This window comes from Amblyraja radiata, chromosome 14 (assembly GCF_010909765.2).
Source record: "Amblyraja radiata isolate CabotCenter1 chromosome 14, sAmbRad1.1.pri, whole genome shotgun sequence".
Taxonomy (NCBI): domain Eukaryota; kingdom Metazoa; phylum Chordata; class Chondrichthyes; order Rajiformes; family Rajidae; genus Amblyraja; species Amblyraja radiata.
The window spans coordinates 19,368,245-19,374,244 of NC_045969.1; positions in this window are offsets into that span (position 1 = coordinate 19,368,245).

The following is a 6,000-nucleotide window of genomic DNA, read 5'->3' on the forward strand; positions in this document are numbered from 1 at the left end:
ATTTCCGGCGTCACGCCGTGACAGTGAATGTCGCCACAGTTGCCTAAAAAATCGCCTAAGTGGGACAGGCCCTTTACAAAAGGCAGCTAGTTGTGGTGGAAGTGTTGTTCTGGCTGGAGGTCTGTGACATGTGCAGTTCTGCAGGAATCAATGCTGGGATCTCCACTGTGTGTGATATCAATAAATGACTTGGATGTAAATGTTGAAGGGTTGGTTAGTAGGTTTGCAGACAATATCAAAATTGATGGAGCTGTGCACAGTGAGGAAATATACGACGTGATATTGAGCAGCTGCAGAAAATGGCAGATGGAATTTAATCCAAGCAAGTGTGAGGTGTTGCACTTTGGGAGAATGAATTTAAGGGGAAGGTATACAGTTAATGGCAAGGCCTTTAACAGCAACAGGGCGGTACAGTAGCGGAAAGGTAGAGTTGCTATCTTACAGCGCCAGAGGCCTGGGTTTGATCCTGACTATGTGTACTGTCAAAATGGGGTTTGTACATTTTCCCTGTAACATTGTGGGTTTTCTCTGGGTGCTCCAGTTTCCTCCCATGCTCCAAACACCTACAGGTTTGTAGGTTCATTTGGATTTGGAAAGTGGAAATTTGTCCCTAGTGTGTGTCGGTTAGTGTATGGGGTGAACGCTGTATCTCTAAAAGTCTAAAAAAAAAAAAAAGAAGCATTTTGGGGTCCAAGACTGGAGATCCCTGAAAGTGACTACACAAGTAAATAAGATAGTAAAGAAGGTGTATATCATGCTTGCCTTCATCATTCAGGGCATATAGTTTGAGAGTCAGGACGTCAGGTTTACAGGACTCTGGTGAGGCTGCATTTGGAATATTGTGTACAGTTGTGGTCACCCATTCACAGGCAAGATGTGCAGGCTTTGGAGAGGGTGCAGAAGAAGTTTACCAGAATGCTTCCTGGATTCGAGGATATTAGCTACAAGGCGTGGTAGAACAAACTTAGGCTGTTTTCTCTGGAATGTTTGGGCATTGATGGAGACCGAATCCCACATAAAAATTGACAATTTCTTCCATGGAATTTCCATTTAATCATACAAACTAGTTTGCCACTAGGGGTGCCGATTGAAGGCAGCCTCTGCCTACAGTCGGTTTGGTTTTTCTATCTTTTTTTAAATAATTTTTGTTAGTTTTAAAAGTATGTTTATTTAGATTCTATAGTTGTTCAATGTGGGGGAGGGGGGTAGGGTAAGGGGGAAACCGTTTCCCAGTCACTTCCTGGCGAGGACGCTACTATTCTCCGTGTTGTGTCCTCGCCCACCCCCCGGCGCAGCCTACCACCTGGATTGGAGCGGCCTTTCCTGCCGGGGACCGGACCAGAGCTCCAGCAGCGGTGGCGCAGCGCTGGATTCACCGCTGAGAGGGCAAGGCCTTACCTGGGATCGCCGTTGAAGCTCCGGAGTGTTGGGCCTGCTGCAACAACATCGCGGGGCTGTGGTTTGAAGAGCTTCTAGCGCGGGCGGTGCTGACTTTAACTTCGCGGAGTCCTGGGGCCCTTTGCCAAGGGCCGCCAGTGTTGAATCTCCGCCCAGCACGGCCTGTGGACTTTGGGAGCCGCGGACCGTAGGAGGTGGCCGATTCGCATGTCCAAGCCATGGAGGATGTCCTCTAGTCCCGACGTCGGACTTCCATTACCCCGGTGAGCGGGCCTGAACATCGGATTGCCCGTAGCAGCGACAGTGAGGGGGGGGGGGGGGGGGGGTTTGGGAGTCCCCCGACCACGGGAGGACAACGGAGGAGGATGACTGAATTTTGGAGCCTTCCCACAGTGGGAAACTTTGATCCCGCTGTGTGGGGATGTCTGTGTTTAAATACTATCATGTTCTGTGCTCTTTATTATTCATATGGCTGTATGGCGACCACACATTTCACTGTACCAATTGGTACATGTGACAAATAAATGCATCTTGTATCTTGTAAACTGGTTTTGCAAGTTAAAATGTCATTAACACACGCCGAATCCTAATTCCAAACATTTTACATTCATAATTAACATCAAATGATATTGACAATTGAATGACTATTCCAAAGTTCTATTAGCTTTGTGTTTGGAGATATTATCTTGCTTCACCTCTGAACGATTGTATTCTGATTTTGAAAATAGGCCCTGTCACAGACTCACCAATTAGTAGAAAAAACATTGGTCTTGACACATAGAATGTCCCAAGGGTTAGAAATGGAAAGGACTCGAATGCAGGCTCGCCGAGAATTACTGGAGAAAACCCAAAATCCAAACTCAAATGGAACTGAAAGATATACTGTAGACCTGGAACCAACAGAACTCAGAACTGCTATCTCATTGACAGAATGCAGAACTGATTAGTCAGCACCTAATTGGTGATGATCTCAGGTATTTGTACCAAGTGAAAGATTCGGGGAGCAGATTAAATGCAGGTGTAACTCCAAATAGCTCGGTGGAGGAGTGTGGGAAGAGTCTCAAGTGTCTGGAAGCATGGCAAGTGTGACAGGAGCCACTCTCCCACGGATGCCTCCTGGTTTCCTCGTTGGCTGGTCCAGATACTGCTGATGAAAGTCATGGATCAGGGAGAGGTCCAGGATGTCAAGGGCAGGAATCCAGCTCCTCTACTCTGGACCGTACTGGATCCCTCTGCCATGCTGCCAGGACTTCTGCAGTTGCTTCACCTTGTACACCAGACCACTGTCAATGATGTGGGGTGGCGGAGGTAGCTGAGGAGCGGGAGACAGGGAGCTGGAGGACACAAGCTTAACTCGGGATACGTGGAATGTGCGGTGAATCCGCATAGACCGGGGCTGTCTAAGACGGACAGCAGAGCGGTTAATGATCTTGAGAATCAAGAATGGGCCAATAAACCGGGGTGCCAATTTATGGGACTTTTATGGGACTGGATAGGGTCGCCATCTGCTCTAATCTGACTAACGAAGATTGAATACCTTGAAAGCCAATGCGCAGGGAGAGAGTGAGTATGTACAGCATTCTTTATTGGAGCAGTTATATATGATAAGCTGTATTGGAAAACGGCTGCTAAAAGGGAGAATTTTGAAGTGACCTTGAGGATCTGAGTGATATCAGTTGGTTACAGCTCTATGTCAACGCCTCAAGGGGATAGTGAGCCAGTATATCTAAAGCTCGGTCACAAGAGGGCGATGTTGGACAGGATTCTGGAAAGGAAAGAAGAATCATTAAACACACCAACAATGGCTGGGAATTATTAATGGAAAAGTGTCAGGTCAAGAAACTCAATATGTAAACAAGCTAACAAGTTAATTGAAAAGATGAAACTCATGAAATCAGATGAAAATGTGAATGAAGTACAATCTAACTTGGTTCAATTAATGAAGCTCTGTAATTAAGTCAGAGAAAAGCACGAGTCGTCGATGAAGGTACTACTGCCTGAAAAGGAGCTTGAAAAGCAAAATCAGTTAAACAAAATAGTAAGATTAAATGAGAACTTACCAGTTCGAAGTTTGATCGTTATTTTATGAGGAGTACGTTGAGGGAATACGTGAAGAACCCCGCCAGGACGCATGCGTGTCATTCTTCAAAGCAGCGGTGTGAAATCACAGATAACTGTAATGACTGAACATAGTAAGATTAGAGAAGAAAATACCAGTTGAGTATATGATCAAGGGTGGGAGCGGAGGGCACGTATTCCCTCAACGTACTCCTCATAAAATAACGATCAAACTTCGAACTGGTAAGTTCTCGTTTAATCTTACTATTTTACTTCGGCGTCACGTGAGTGACTACGTGAAGATTTCAAAGCTTTGTGATTTCATGCCGTGGAAACGAGTCCATGCATCACATCTGTCTTAATTGACTGTGGGAGGAATTGTGTTAACATGTTTAGACATGAATCCAACATTGAAATCCATGATAAATTGTTAACAACAAATGATAGTCCCTATTTATGGGGTGAAATTATATTACAGAACTTAAAATTGACTCTGCAAAGTTCCAATTTAACTACTGGTTTGTGGTAGAATAGTTGGAACATTTTCCCCTGATCCATCCTGCTGTCTCGAGGATTTGGTTCATTGGTACATCCAACTCCATAACTGCCGATGTAGCTGCAGCCCTGGTGGAATAAGATTTGAATATGTTAGTATCCACCCCAGCTGTTGTTAAAACCTGTTTCAGCCATCTGGAAATAGTTTGAACCGACACTTTTTTGTGGGTTGTTTGTGGCTGATTAGTTGTGCCATCTCATAGCCTCAGATGTTTTTGGTGTTCTCCATATATAACAATAATTGTCTTATTATACAGAGACGATATCTGTAGGGTAATCCCTAAATTCTATTTTGAGGCCTGATGATCCCGGTCTGTTCTGTTTGACTAATATGAAACGTTATATTCCTGTTGAAGAAGTCATATAGTCCAGCCTTAACTAATGTACGACTGTACCCTTAGTGCCATGACCAAAGCCATCAGCATGACTGTTTTGTGCGTCAGTCTTTGCAGGGCAAGAGCTGTTGCTGGAGACCAATTCCTTAGCAACGTTAGGGCAATACTCATATCCCATTTTAGAGAGTACTTGGTTCTTGGGGGATTAATATTAAAAATTCCCCTTTGGTTACCAGGGGTGAGTCCCAACAGAATGACGCTCTGATCCTCGCCATAGATATGTTGAAAGGGCACTTCTGGCGCAGTTAATGGCACTGTAACTGAGCCCCTCATCATAATGGAGGCCTGCCAGGAATTCCAGAACAGACGTTATGTTCATCGAACTGTAGTTGATGTTGTTTCTGTGACAATATATCTCCCATTTCCTGATGTATACCAGATATAGTTTTTTTGGTGGACTGTCTGTGGCCCGCTGAGATAATGTTCAATGTTCGGTCCGCCAGTCCCAGTTGCAGTAGAGGTTTCTTTAGACTACAAATTGATAGGTCTGTTGTATTTGACATGGATGGGTTCCCCTGTTACGGGATGAAGCAATAATCTGGTTGTTTCAGGATGGTGATACATGGTTAAAACCCATGTCGAGTATCACAGGGAACCATGGTTAAGTAGGCCAATCGGCACTACCAATTAACAGACGCTGAGTCTTGTTGTATTTTCCGTAATACCCAACTGATGATGCAGAAAAGGAGGGAATGCATAGATAAACAATTGCCCCCTCAATGCAGTGAAAAGCATCTGTCCCTGCTGTCCCAGGGTCTGGTTCCCAAGAAACACAGTTTGGTAACTGGTGATTAAGTCTTATTTTATTGAATTTGCGTGACCTGATGTCTGTCACTGAATTTTGGGTTACCTGGTAGGTAAGTAGCTGATATTCAAATATTTCTCTGGATACACCATTACCAAATTGTATTAGTCAGATTGTCACTCTGTAGTCTAGCATGCTGGTGATTTATCCCAGAGCAGTATGACTTTAGGCCATAGAACGCACCCCACATTTCCAGGTAGTTTATGCCCAGTGTCTGTGATAATGATGCCTCCTGTGCCTTTCATCTACCTCCACAGATGGAGATGGAAATTGGTAGTATCCCAAACAAGCGCACTGGCATCAGTTTGTAGCACCACTAAGGGTTTGCTGATAACGATAGGGTTGGAACAATGCCGAATGTTATCCCTCCACCATTTTAATTCCATAAGATTTGATTGGTGGCTTATTGGTCTGCCGAAATGACCAGTATTAACCTTGAGTGTTTGTTTTTGCCCTTTGTAGATTTTTGGTAATACAAAGGTCCAAATTGTGTGGCTGGAAAGGCAGACACTATATGCTAATTACCCTTGCTACCAATCTGATAGACGGTTCACTGATGTCAGTGGGGTTGTTGCAGGCCTCAGTTAAGACTGTAGCCTTGTCCTTTGGTAAAGTCACCGACATGTAACATATAACATATAACAATTACAGCACGGAAACAGGCCATCTCGACCCCTCTAGTCCGTGCCGAACACATAATCTCCCCTAGTCCCATATACCTGCGATATAACATGTGAGCTGTCAATAGTGAACCCCAAATAATCCATTATGTTGGTAGGCGTTAGTTTA